Source organism: Rhinopithecus bieti, unplaced genomic scaffold, assembly GCF_001698545.2.
Source record: "Rhinopithecus bieti isolate Rb0 unplaced genomic scaffold, ASM169854v2 scaffold_27022, whole genome shotgun sequence".
NCBI lineage: Eukaryota > Metazoa > Chordata > Mammalia > Primates > Cercopithecidae > Rhinopithecus > Rhinopithecus bieti.
The window spans coordinates 446,122-460,735 of NW_016812251.1; the positions used below are offsets into that span (position 1 = coordinate 446,122).

Here is a 14,614-nt window from a genome sequence, read left to right on the forward strand (position 1 = left end):
CTCTATTGCTCAGGCTGGAGCACAGTGGTGCAACCACAGCTCGGAGCAGGCTCAAACTCCTAGGTTCAAGCGAGTTTCCTGCTTCTGCCTCCAGAGTAGCTAGGACTGCAGGTGTGTACCACCATGCCTGGCTAATTTTGAAATTTTTGTAGAGACAGGGTCTCACTTTGTTGCCCAGACTAGTTTCAAAATCCTGAGCTCAAGTGATCCTCCTGCCTGTGCCCCACAAAATGTTGGGAATACAGGTGTGAGCCACTGTGCCTAGCTTAAAGTGAGAATAAGAATATATGACCTTTATCATGTGGTATTTGTCAATATAAAATAAAGAAACATACATAACTAGGATTTTAAAATACAACATAAGGCCAAGGCAGGCAAATTGCCTGAGATTAGGAGTTCCAGACCAGCCATGGCAACATGGTGAAACCCCGTCTCTACTAAAATACAAAAAATAAGCCAGCATAGTGGTGGTGCCTGTAGTCCCAGCTACTAGGGAGACGGAGGCACAAGAACAGCTTGAACCCAGGAGGCAGATGTTGTAGTGAGCCTAGATAGCGCCACTGCACTCCAGCCTGGGTGACAGAGTGAGACTCCATCCAAAAACAACAACAACAACAACAAAAAACCCCAAGAATAAACAAAAAAAAAGACAAGAAGTGTTCCTAGGTATCTATTATGGCATCAGTAAATTTATAACCTAATGACTGATAACTGTAATGTACTTCACTTAACAAATGTTTACTGAGTCTTCTCCTTTGTGCCAGGGGGTGGCAATACAGAATGAGAATGAAATAGTTTCTACCCTTACTGAACTTAAACCTATTTTGTTATAATGAACATATACTGCATATGCAATTCTTTTAGTCAATAAATACCTACTGAGCACCTAATATTAGGTCCTATGGGAGATACAAAGATGTATAAGGTGGTTTGTAGTCAATGAGATAAGAAATCCATAAGAGGCAAAAACAGAATGTATGGGAATTCACAAGAATAATAATCTGGCTAACAGGATGAAAATGAATGAGTGCTCAGATCAGAAATGGCTTTGAGGAAAGGGACATAAAAGTAGGCTCTTGAAGGGCAAGTGGAGTTGGATGCATGGGGAAGACAGAGAGGCAAAGAAAGTGCTTTCAAATGTGGAGAGAATCCTGAATAGTCTAGCGTGGCTAGAATGAAGTGGGAGTAGTAGGGGTACAGGCAAATATTAGAGGATTCTTAGAAGCTAAGTGGTGACAGACTGAATTCCAGTGAAGGAGTTTGAAATTTATACTAGAGGAAATGGGAGCCATTAATGGCTGGGTCAATGCTTTGGGAAGATAATAATTCAGCCATAATATATAGAACTAATTGGTAGGAGGAAAAATGGAAAGCAGAGATCGATTAGATTTTTTTTTTCTTTTTTTTTTTGAGGTGGAGTCTCACTCTGTCGCCCAGGCTGGAGTGCAGTGGTGTGATCTTGGCTCACTGCAACCTCTGCCTCCTGGGTTAAAGCGATTCTCCTGTCTCAACCTCCTGAGTAGCTAGGATTACAGGTGCCTGGCACCATGCCTGGCTAATTTTTGTATTTTTAGTAGAGACAGGGTTTCACCATGTTGGCCAGGCTAGTCTCGAATTCCTGATCTCAGATGATCCACCCGCCTCAGCCTCCCCAAGTACTGGGATTACAGGCATGAGCCACTGTGCCCGGCCCAATTAGATTTTTATTGCAAGTAAAGGTAGGAGGTAATGACCTAAAGCAGGAGAAATGATAGTAGGAATGCAGAGGAATAGATATTGTAGACAGAGCATCAATAAGACTCAATAAGTGATCAGAGGAGGGTAGATAAAAAAGAATTATGAGGCCGGGAGGCGGAGGTTGCAATGAGCCGAGACTGTGCCACTCCCTTCCAGCCTGGGGGATAGAGTGAGACTCTTTTCAAAAAAAAAAAAAAAAAAAAGAATTACGAAATGGTCTGAAGGTTTCAGTTGGGGCGAGTGAGAGGATGATAATAATATTATTAATGAGGTGGGAGAAAAGGAGACGGAAACGGACCTAGCAAAAAACCAGGAGCCATCTAGAATCATTTATGAATATTTCTTTTCTATGTAGTGAGTACTGTGCCTGGCATATCAGAAGTGCAATAAATGTTTGCCAGATGAATGCAATATTTTTAAAGGGAAGTCAGAAAATCTAGATTACAGGAAAAAAAGAAATAAGGCCACTTAAGATTCTGTATTCTTTGTAATATCCTTATTCTCTGGTTTTGTGTTTTGCCTGTTATCCTTTATTGTTCTGTTGTTACTAGTAAATTCGTTCAGAGTTAAAAGATCTGTGTACTTGGTCTTGGTGGATGGTAAGCAAGACTAGGGGAAGGGCAAGAAAGGTGAGTGAACTGGGGAGCCAATGACCTCTTCACAGTTCTATTTGTAAAATCTTACCAAATATATTATAGCTCTATGTTTTGGGGCTAGGAAGTCTTGGGTCTAGGCTCTGACTTTGCCACTTACTATTTAAGTGATCGTGGACAAGTTATTCATCCTCTTTCTGGGCCTCATTTTCCTCATCTGTAAGATTAGGTAGTAATAACATAATCACAGGTTGTTACACGAATTAAAAACATGAGTGAAAACACTCAGCACGTTGTCTGGTCTACAGTAGACTCTCAAAAAAAGTTAGTTTCCTTCCCTGTTCCCTATATTTGAGGTGGCAATAATGGACCCCAAAGATTTCTTGAAAATAAAGCACTTGTCTCTTTACATAAAGCCACAAAGTTATCAAAGATGAAACTAGCCATGGCATGACTCTGCTCTTGTGCTTTATCTTTGGCATAAGGAGAGCAAATGTGAAATCCAGGAAAATTGTTCTCTCAATCTGAGGGAAGCAATGATGTTAATGTGTTGTCAGTATACACAAACCCTGTGGTTACAGGGGTTAGTTTATTGTATCTTCCGACTTCTGTAACTAAATGAAGCTAATATTGAATTCATTAACTTTTTTTTCTTTTGAGACGGAGTTTTGCTCTTTTTGCCCAGCCTGGAGTGCGGTGGCATGATCTCAGCTCACTGTAACCTCTGCCTCCCAGGTTCAAGCAATTCTCCTGCCTGAGCCTCCCGAGTAGCTGGGATTACAGGCACCCACCACCATGCTTGGCTAATTTTTTGTATTTTTTTTTTTAGTAGAGACGGGGTTTCACCACGTTGGCCAGGCTGGTCTCAAACTCCTGACCTCAGGTGATCCACCACCTTGGCCTCCCAAAATGCTGGGATTATCGGTGTGAGCTATGGCACCTGGCCAGATTAACTTTTAACTGGTGGTGTTACTGCTGTTTCAGTCTGTTTTTTTTTTTTTCTTTTTCTTTTTTTGAGACAGGGTCTCACTCTGTCACCCAGGCTGGAGTGCAGTGATGCAATCACGGCCACTGCAGTCTTGACATCCTGGGCTCAAGTGATCCTCCTGCCTTAGCCTCCTGAGTAGCGGGGACCACAGGTGCCTGTCACCACGCCTGGCTAATTAAAAAAAGGAAAAAAATGTGGCCGGACGCAGAGGCTCACGCCTGTAATCCCAGCACTTTGGGAGGCCAAGGTGGGCGGATCACCTGAGGTCAGGAAGTCGACACCAGCCCTACCAACATGGAGAAACCCAGTCTCTACTAAAAAAAAAAAAAAAAAAATACAAAATTAGCTGGGCATGGTGGCGCATGTCTGTAATCCCAGCTACTTGGGAGGCTGAGGCAGGAGAATTGCTTGAACCTGGAAGGCTGAGGCAGGAGAATTGCTTGAATCCGGGAGGCAGAGGCTGTGGTGAGCCGAGATCGCGCCATTGCACTTGCACTCCAGCCTGGGCATCAACAGCGAAACTGACTCAAAAAAAAAAAAAAAAAAAAAAAAATTGTAGAGATGAGGTCTTACTATGCTGCCCAGGCGCGGTCTTGCCTGGGCTCCAGTGATCCTCCTGTCTAGCCCTCCCAAAGTGCTGGGATGATAGGCGTGAGCTACCTCACCCGGACTCAATCTGGATTTTAATGAATGGAAATGCTTAAAATACTAATTTACAATGGCTATTAATGATAATTATCTATTTTGTATAAGTATTTATTTTATGGGATTAAAATATATATTAGAGTCTTAAATTAACAAGCATTTTATATGGTATACTGCAATTCTCAAAACTTCAGGGAAAATAAGCCTGTTGGCTATTGAATTAAGTAGTGCTCCAGATAAATTTGTTTTACTGAAAACATACTTCTCCAGAATTGTGACCTTTACTCATTTTTTTCTAATTATTCAGTAAGCGTTCCTTAAAAAAAAAAAGAGAGAGAAACAGCCTCATTCAGGTATGTTTTTTAAAAACATTACAAAGTAAGTGCAGATTATAAAAGTCAGTTGTTTCTAAATGCAATTGGCTTCCTCACTCCCTTTGGCTACGATTTTAAGTTGTACCAAACTACAAATGCTCAGAGACACATCTATGCTTCTCTAAATGGATACATGCCCATGTGCCAGCAGATAGCAACAAAGTCCAAGAAACAAACACAAGTTAATCACAGAGCATCTTCCTAGAGCTTTAATTTGACCAACTTTAGGGGAAAGAGCTAAACAACTTAATCATTGACTTAAAACATTTAAATCAGCAACGAAAAATATTTTAATTATTAACATAAACTTGGGCATAAAATGCAAAATCAGCATGAAATTTAAAAATAAAATATGAGAGTCTCATAGAACTTTTGCAACTGTAGCAGGCAATCTTTTCTGTTTCATTCAGTCTCCTCTGTTGGCTTGGATACTTCAGCGGAACAGTCTAATAACTACTCATAGCTGATGTGTTTGTGACATAAACCTCAAATTCTTAGGAACCAGATTCCCTAATAATAAAGGAAAAAGCACAAGCTTATGCTTTAGCAGCTTAAATGTGTACAGGAGAGAAACATTTATTAAAGCAAATTTATTCATTTGGTTAAAATATATTTATTGATGTCTTATATGTCCCAATTTTGCCTGCCATAATCAGACTGAAAATTGAACCTGGTTACTATATAATGGATTACAGACATCATTCAAGAGTTAGTTTTTTTCTTTCTCTCTCTCTCCTCTGTTTTTTCTTCCTCCCTTCCCCTCCCCCTCTCCCCTCTCCCTCTTCCTTTCTTTCTTTGAAAACGTCTCACTCTGCTGCCCAGGATGGAGTGCAGTGGCACAGTCATAGCTCACTGCAGCCTTTAACTGATGGACTCAAGTGATCCTCCCATCTTGACCTTCCAAGTAGCTATATGCACTATAGGTGCATACCACCATGTCTGGCTTAAGTAAAAATTTTTTTAAACTAGAGGCAGGGTCTCACTGTGCTGTCCAGGCTCATCCCAGAGTTTTCTACTGTCTTCACACCTCACATCCAATTGACAACAAGTCCTGTTGATTCTATAGCCTAAATGTTCTAAATCTGTCTAGTGCTTTCCATCTTCACTATTATTACCTTAGTCAAATCTATCACCATTTCTTTCCTGACCTAGCCTAACAGGTCTCCTATTTACACTACTGACCCTGCCAATAAATTTTCCATCAAAATAATTGTTTAAACATTTAAATTAGGTCAGGTCTGTTTCCTGCTTAGGACTCTCTAGTAGCTCACTATCATACTCGGAAAAAAATGAAAATTCCGTACCCTAGTTTACAAAACCCTACATGAAAATGTGGCTTCAGCTATTTCTCCAACCTTATCTCCTCCTATCTCCCTGCTTGTCCACTAAGCCCCAGCCACAAAGACTTTCTTTTTATTCCTCAAATACACCAAGCTTTTTCCCTCCTGAGGGTGGTACAAGTTGTACCTGGACCTTCTAGTAGTTAGCTCCTTCTGTTGGACAGATCTTAGTTTAAATGCCACTAAGTCACAGAGGTCTCAGGGCAGCCAAAATAAAGAGGCCGCCAGTTACTATCACTCTAATTTCAATTCCTTGAATAGCACTGATGACTATGTGATGGTTTTTAAATTTATTTGTTTATCGGTTCATATTCTTTTTCCCTCCCCCTGCCTCTTCTCTTTCCCTTTCCAAAACAAGAATGTAAGCTCTATGAAAATAAGACGACAAGGGGCCCTGTCTGCCTTGTTTGCCATTTTAACCCCAGGGTCTAAAACAGTGCTTGCCAGGCAGGTACTCAATAAATAAATGTAGAATAAATGAATAAATGAGTATACAGCTCAACATAATATAAATCAAGTTTGGCAGAGAAATGTTTACATTTACAGAGTCTGGGAAGTGAAAGGGCCTTTACTATCACTTCTAATCTAATTTCCAACTCCATGCAAGAATTCATTTCTGCTCTCAGGGAGAAAGGTGCAGAACCTTGACTTAAAACTAGGGGTGTGGTATTGGAGCAGAAATAGATAAATCAATAGAATAAAAAAATTCATATGCAGATAAGAAATTTTAAATATGATGATGGAGTCTCTACAAATCAATGAGAGAGTCTGTTCTCGTAGTGTGGTAGTAATCATGTTTGCCTGACCAATCAACAGAGAAATTATGGATTATTCTAGTGTTTATTCGTGTGTTCCACTGAACATTATGTTGCTATAATGTTCCTATAATATAGCACTGCTATAGCAGTGCTGTCCAATAGGACTTCTTGTGACAGAAATTTTCCTTTTTTATTTTTTGAGATGGAGTCTCACTCCGTCGCTCAGGCTGGAGTGTAGTGGCGTGACCTTGGCTCACTGCAACCTCTGCTGCCTGGGTTCAAGTGATTCTCCTGCTTCAGCCTCCCGAGTAGCTGAGATTACAGGCGCCTGCCACTGCGCCTGGCTAATTTTTGTAGTTTTTTAGTAGAGACAGGGTTTCACCAGCTTGAGCAGGCTGGTCTTGAATTCCTGACCTCATGATCCACCCGCCTCGGCCTCTCAATGTGCTGGGATTATAGGCATGAGCCACTGTGCCTGGCCCAGAAATTTTCTTTGATCTGCAAAATGTTCAATACAGTAGCCACTAGCCCCTTGTGGCTATTGAGTTCTTGAAATATGGTCAGTGTGACTGAAGAATTGACTAATTTTAATGAACTAAAATTTAAATAGCCACATGTGGCTAGTGCTAGTATACTGGACAGCTCAGTTCCATAGACTTTCATAGGTATTTCCTGAAATACCTATGAAGTGAGATTACATGGTTAAAAAAAATAGCTCACACCTGTAATCCCAGCACTTTGGGAGGCCGAGGCAGGCAGATCACCTGAGGTCAGGAGCTCGAGACCAGCCTGGCCAATATGGCAAGACCCTGTCTCTACTGAAAATACAAAAACAAATTGGACATGATGGTGCGTGCTTGTAATTTCCGTTACTTGGGAGGTTGAGGCAGGAGAATTGCTTGAACCTGGGAGGCAGAGGTTGCAGTGAGCCGAGATCACCCCACTGCACTACAGCTTGGGCGACAGAGTGAGACTCCATCTCAAAATAAATAAATAAATAAAAAAGAAAAAAGATTACATGGTTAATTAAATTAGGGAATGCTAACTCCTAATGCACACACACACACACTAGAAGCTAATGAGACTTTGGCGATAAAAAATTTTAACTTTTTTTGGTATGATCTTTTCCCAAACTTATTTGACCATGAAATCCTCTTTCTTTTTTTGGAGGAATATCTAATAGTACTTTTATTATCTGTGTATTGAAGTATGGGATATGCTTGCTAGATTTTTTAATAAGTAGCGTTGGCACAACTTGTTAACTATTTGATTAAAAAAGTAAAGAGTTTACCTCATACCTTATATCAAATTACATTTTAGATACAAATTTAAATATTAAAAAGTTAAAAAAATTGTTAGAAAATATTAGTTAATACACTTACATGGCTGGGCAATAAACACACGAAGAGACACTGGACATCAGAGTAGTAATCAAATAAATGCAAGTTAAAATTTCATTTTTTTACCTGTCGAGTTAGCAAAGATGAAGAAAACTAATAAAAACTAGCATTGCTGAGAGATTATGGGAAATGAGTAAATGATGCCTCATTTTGATAGGAGTGTCATACATGCAAGCTTTTTCAAGGGTAATTTGCCATTATATTGGAATTCTTAAGAAATTTATATATGTAGGTATTATACTTTCATACATTTATCTTAAGGGAAACATTAACAATGTGTGCAAAAATTCAACAAGTCACATGGCAGCATTTATAACAGAAAAACTGGAAACAACCTGGAGCTCAAAAAAGGAATGGTAAATTAAATAACAGGGTTTCCACATGATGCAATAGTTTTCAGCCATTACATATAATATTATCAACACAAATTTATTAACAGAAAAATGTTCATAATGTGCTTTGATATAAACATCTGTATATGATAAAATACACACAAAATAATCAAGAATGATCGATATCCATCAAGTGTAAATATCATTTTAAGAAACAGGATTAATACTTTTTTGCCTTTTTCCTTCTACCTTTTGATATTGTGCTTTAATTTTTCCTCTTCTCTTAATAATGAACACATAATTAGTAAATACAGTGATTTCACTGAAGAGGAAGAAAAGATGTACCAGTTCCCACTCTTACAATGACATAAAGTATTTCCATTTTTTCAACTTCTGAGTCTTACTTCTGTCCTCTGGATAAAACAGGTAAATCTAATCTCTTTTCCATAAATGTTCAAACACAAATATTTAAAAATAATTTGATGTTTACTAAAATTAGAAGATTATGTCCAACTTCTAATGTCTGATTCAACTTGCACTTTCACAAAAGAATCACATCCAAGACCAAATATGTTTTTTATGGCAAAATATTTTCAGGAAGGAAGTTCATGGCTTTTTTTTGGGGTTTCAATTTCCCCCCAATTAAACATTTCCTTTTAAAACTAAGCCTAAGCCATCTGGAGATCTGTATAACGTGGCATGTAAGAATGACCATCAAGATTTATTATATTACCCTCTTGAATACACAGATTAGATTTTACTCATCCTTCTATCTTCAGTGCCTGACAAACTAGAGTTTTAATAAATAAATATTTTTCCTGAGTGAGCAAAATACAGAAGTGAAACGTATCTTGAAAAACTCAGGAAAACACAACACTGTTATAAATGTAAGAAATATTCTCAATTGTATAAATGAATTATGAATTTACACAACATTCCTGTAACATCAATATTTCACAGTGGAATTCAGCTCTCAAAGTACAAAATCCACTTGGTGTGATGATGATGCTTGGTAACTCTATTGCTATAAATTCCACTTTATTCTGTCTGGGGCCAAGGAGATAAAACAGGTGACTTTTTAGGATTTCATCTAACACCAAGGCTCTCCATTTATTGCTCTGGAACTAGGCACAGCTATCAATGGCTAAGATGTCACTGACCATGAAAATAATTTTATTCCTGGTCTACCATTTCTACCTCAAGAGTTCCATGTGTAGGCCGGGTGCGGTGGCTCATGCCTGTAATCCCTGCACTTTGGGAGGCCAAGGTGGCTAGATCACCTGAGGTCGGGAGTTCTAGATCAGCCTGACCAACATGGAGAAACCCTGTCTCTACTAAAAATACAAAATTAGCCAAGCGTGGTAGTGCACAACTGTAAGCCTAGCTACTCGGGGGGCTGAGGCAGGAGAATCGCTTGAACCCGGGAGGTGGCGGTTGTGGTGAGCCGAGAGCACGCCATTGCACTCCAGCCTGGGGAAGAAGAGCAAAACTCTATTTCAAAAAAAAAAAAAAAAAGGTCCATTTGTAATTGTGTCACAGTTTTTGTCCTCAATACAAACCTGGTGGATACCAAGTTTTTCTTGTGGTGACTTCGTTTTGCTTCAAATTTTCTGAGAAATGACTTTACACAATTGCAAACTTTGAAATGACTAGGAGTGAGGGCCAGGTGTGGAGAGGCCATTAGAATTAATAAGACGTCTGTGTAAGATAATATTTTATAAAGGTGTAGACAGAACTTTATTTTAGTACATGCGGTAACAAAGTCTGATAAGGAGTGGTTAAGCTAAAGCCACGATTTACCTCATTTCACAGATAATCACTGTGGTCAGCACATGGCAGCTCTATGCAAACACACTATTTGAAAGAACATAAAAAAAATGATCTTTTAATCTCATTTGTTCTGAGGATTTCAAATCCTGGCAAGTTACTTTTTTCACAGATAGTTAAGAGGTAAATTGTCATTACAAATTGCTCATTAGTGGGTTTCAAAAATGTGCCTGGCACATAGTAGAGGTTCAATAAATATCTAATGAATGAATAAGTAATGAATCACACCTCTTTGAGAGTTTTATTCACTGGCCATCAGGGAAAGCAAGCCTAAGGTTTTCAAACAATAATACAGATGCTCAAAATAGTAACTACAGTTGGGACAAATTTTTGGGATCAAGACAATGATCCAGTGCTTTTGTAAGTTGATTGTGGAGTAAGTCATTTAATTGGGAGCCAGAGAAAGGAACTTTCAGAAATTTTCTGTAAGTAATAAAAATTATTAAAAAGCCTCATAAAAGTATTATTTCTGATTTCAGATAGACCCACTCCTCCTCCTCCTGCAAAACGTGTCAGATAGCTGAACCTCAAGTTCTGCATAAACTCGATTTTTCGTATCACCACCCAAATGGCCTCCAATTATTTGATGGACAGAAAGTCACTATAGGCTAGTCACGCTGAAGAAGGTGGTAATGGTGACCTCTCTGAGAAGCTAGTTCTGGAAATTAATTTTATAGGACTCATTTGGATCAGTAATACCTGAACCCCAAATCAAATTTTTTAGAATACGTTTAAAAAGTACATAATTTGCGTACCAGCTGGATTTGAGCAGTAAGTTTTTATAGTCTGGTATTGATCAGTTTCGAAGGAGATGGGCTGCCTGGGCCTTGAGGACTTTCTGTTCTTTGCTAATGTGTTTAAACTAAACTTCTTTCCCATCCAAGAAGTTTAAGGAATTGGCAGAGAGAAAGGAGTTCTGACTTTTAAAAGTCAGAAATGTAGGACTCACAGGTATAGATGGAATTTGACTGAGGAAGGCCTTGGCAAGATCCGTGAACTTATGGTAAGGCCATTGCTTTATTATAAGTACTAACAATATCATTTATAATTCAAAGGACTGGGCTAGCCTCTTGACCACATAAAATGTTAACTGACTTCCACACTGGGGTATATATTCCTGTTGAAAGGTATGCAATTTATTCCAATGTATGTTACTCTAGCCTGGTCAGCACATTGTGGAAATAAAGGAATTTAGCAGACTCTCTAGAGATCACCTCAAGATTTTTTTTTTGAGACAGGCTCTTTCTCTGTCACTCAGGCTGGAGTGCAGTGGCATGAACACTTCAGCCTCGACCTCCTGGGCTCATGTAATCCTCTTGCTTCAGTCTCCCATGTAGATGGGACCACAGGCAGGCACCACTATGTCTGGCTAATTTTCTTCTTTTTTTAAAATTTTTTTGGAGAGACAGGGTCTCACTTTGTTGCCCAGGCTGGTCTTGAACTCCTGGGCTCAAGTGATCCTCCTGCCTCAGCCTCCCCAAGTGCCGGGATTACAGGCCTGAGCCACTGCACCCGGCCCAAGATTCCGTTTTTTAAAAATTAATTAACTTATTGGTCTAGTCTCTTCATTTCTATCTTCTCTTTAGATGATCTAACCTGCACATTATTCTAGATTTTCAAACAGAACTCTAATCACATTATTCTACTCCAAAAATTTTAACAACCCTCCATTGTCTACCAAATTAACTACAAATTACAGCCTGGCATTCAATGATTTCCACAAAAATAGCCCCAATCTACCTTTCCTGATTTATTTTCTGGTATTGCTCTCACAGATATATACATCCACAAGCTTAGTCCCTCTGCAGGCCCCGGTTATTAGGAAATGGTGGGATAGTACTGGTTGCTGCCCCAGAGGTAAAGGAGACACAGAAGAAAACAGCCAGCTTCTCATCCCAGCAGAGAGGTTGGGAAGTGAACACTGCTTCATCATTTTTCTGAAACACAGATTTGATGTCATGCTCTAGATTAAAACCATTACACTGAGATTTTTTTTTTTTTTTTTTTTGAGACGGAGTCTCGCTCTGCGGCCCAGGCTGGAGTGCAGTGGCCGGATCTCAGCTCACTGCAAGCTCCGCCTCCCGGGTTTATGCCATTCTCCTGCCTCAGCCTCCCGAGTAGCTGGGACTACAGGCGCCTGCCACCTCACCCGGCTAGTTTTTTGTATTTTTTAGTAGAGACGGGGTTTCACCGTGTTAGCCAGGATGGTCTCGATCTCCTGACCTCGTGATCCGTCCGTCTCGGCCTCCCAAAGTGCTGGGATTACAGGCTTGAGCCACCGTGCCCGGCCTACACTGAGATATTTTTAAACTTAGGATCCATAGACCAGGATGTGGCTAGAATATCAGGGTTCTGTGAACTTAGACTGGGAAAACAATTTGTTTTCAATAATCAGTAGCTGAAATTTAGCATTTCTTCAATAAGTGGGGACCATAAACTACAGTATTAGCATTCTCTTTTTTTACCAATAGAAATCTGATATTTTCACATCACATTAAAGTTGCTGCAGGCATTTCAAAATATAATTTATAGTCATCACTACTTAGAAATTATATAATTAGACCTGCTGCCAGATTTTATTTGATGCATATATATCACACCTTTAATATTTTAAAAACTTAAAAAAATTAGTTTCCTTTATATTACTATGTATTCTATTTTATACATTTTTTTTTTTTTTTGGGGCAGAGTCTCACTCTGTCGCCGGGGCTGGAGTGCAGTGGCCGGATCTCAGCTCACTGCGAGCTCCGCCTCCCGGGTTTACGCCATTCTCCTGCCTCAGCCTCCCGAGTAGCTGGGACTACAGGCGCCGGCCACTTCGCCCGGCTAGTTTTTTGTATTTTAGTAGAGACGGGGTTTCACCGTGTTAGCCAGGATGGTCTCGATCTCCTGACCTCGTGATCCGCCCGTCTCGGCCTCCCAAAGTGCTGGGATTACAGGCTTGAGCCACCGTGCCCGGCCTATTTTATACATTTAAGAACATTTTTCTGAGACTGAGTCTATAAGCTGGACTGCCAACGAGGTCCACTGGGTAAAAGAGGTTAAGAACCTTTTTTGTACTTATCAATTGTTTCTAGTATTATATATAATCTAAACTCTTCACCATGGAATTCAAGGCTCCTCATAATCTGTTCACACCCACTTTATCATCTTCATCTCTGTTCCACCTATACTCTCCATACTATGCTCTAGCCATACTAGACAACAATAACTCGTTCTTATCTGGGTCAGATAGACAGGTTTTTGGATTAACCCTAGTTAATAGATAGCAGCCATACACTGTCTTGGTCTTTACCTCATACAGCTTCTCTGCCTGCTAATTCTTTATTTAAAGGCCTAGTTTTCCCTAATACAGTACTTTTCAATCCTAACAGAGCTGTATTTTAAATATCTTTATATCTCATTACTAATTTAAATGATAAATAACAGAAAAAGATTCTAAATTGGCAAGGCACTGTATGTAGTAATCTCACGGGAGTGGATGTTGGTCTTTGCATCTCATAAATTGGCTTAGCTCTGGATGTTGGTCTCTGCATCTCATAAATTGGCTTAGCTCTGATCATTTTTGGGGACAGATGTGGGGATGGCCTTTGAGCTGTAAGGCTGGAGACAACAGCTGACCAATTCTGGATGGAAGGGAAAGGGAGAGCAAAGAGACAAGTAACTAAGGTGGACCTGATAAACACTGAGGAATGAACAGTGCTGAAGGGAAAGGCAAGAGTGGCTCCTTCTCCCATTTCCCAGACCAGTTATTCAAAACATAACGCCGCTCAAGTTTCTCATCCATCTCCAAGCCTCTCCATAGTTAAATGACCTCCATCTTAATGTTACAGAGCCAACTCTCTCAATTTCTTCTCTCTAGTTTAGTGGGGCTCAATCTTTAGCATTAGAGTCACCTGTGGAGCTTTAAAACAGTACTGACACCTGGCAAAACCCAGAATTTAATTGGTCTAGAGTGGGGCAACAGTATTGGTTTTAACAAAGTTTCCCAGGTGATTCAAATGCACATACAAGGTTGTTTTCCACTAATGCTCTCGATCTTATAAATTAGCCTCCCTCACCCTCCAAGAGTCCACTTCTCGGTTTCGTGTACACTTTTGAGCCTTCTACCTAAACAGAAAACATTCCTGAGGGCCATATTCTCGTTCCTCATTTCTCTCACTTTATAATGATGCTTCTTTAAAGGGAAGTCTACAGTACGGTTTCCATCAGGTTTATTTTACTTTTCTTTTGACTCTTTCAAACCACCACTGTCACATGCTTTTGCACCCGTTTTCCTCTCTTTTACCTCCTATTTCTTTGACCAGGTACTGGATTACTAGTCTTTTAACACAGTCTTCTAAAAGTGACCCAAAAGTCCGCTTGGAAAGGGCTTCCTCACGTTCTCCTCCTACACAACCTGGGACCCCTCTTCTGTGCCCAGACAGCATCCCGTGCATTTTTCTCTATTATCACTTTATTGTACTACTACTGCGGATTCTCTCACGGTCTCCTATATAAAAGCACTTCAAAAAGCCGAGACTATTTCATTCGCCTCTGACATTCTGGAACCCAAGACATGGAAACCACTCAGTGAAAAAGTCTGAGGAATGAATGGAAACGAAGACTTGGAAACGGAGG

General features: G+C 39.8%; 1 protein-coding gene across 5 annotated transcripts in view; it reads right to left on the minus strand.

The window, feature by feature from the left end:
• SENP8 (SUMO peptidase family member, NEDD8 specific) overlaps nucleotides 1-14,614 on the minus strand; it is a 44,227-nt gene that overhangs the window by 27,832 nt on the left and 1,781 nt on the right. The window contains exon 1 of one of the 5 annotated variants that reach the window (XM_017895807.1): nucleotides 2,491-2,549. The exons of the other annotated variants lie outside the window; for them this stretch is intronic. The gene's annotated coding sequence lies outside the window, so the exon portion shown is untranslated. Of the gene's footprint in view, nucleotides 1-2,490; nucleotides 2,550-14,614 lie in introns of those variants that run through there. 5 annotated transcript variants of the gene reach the window in all.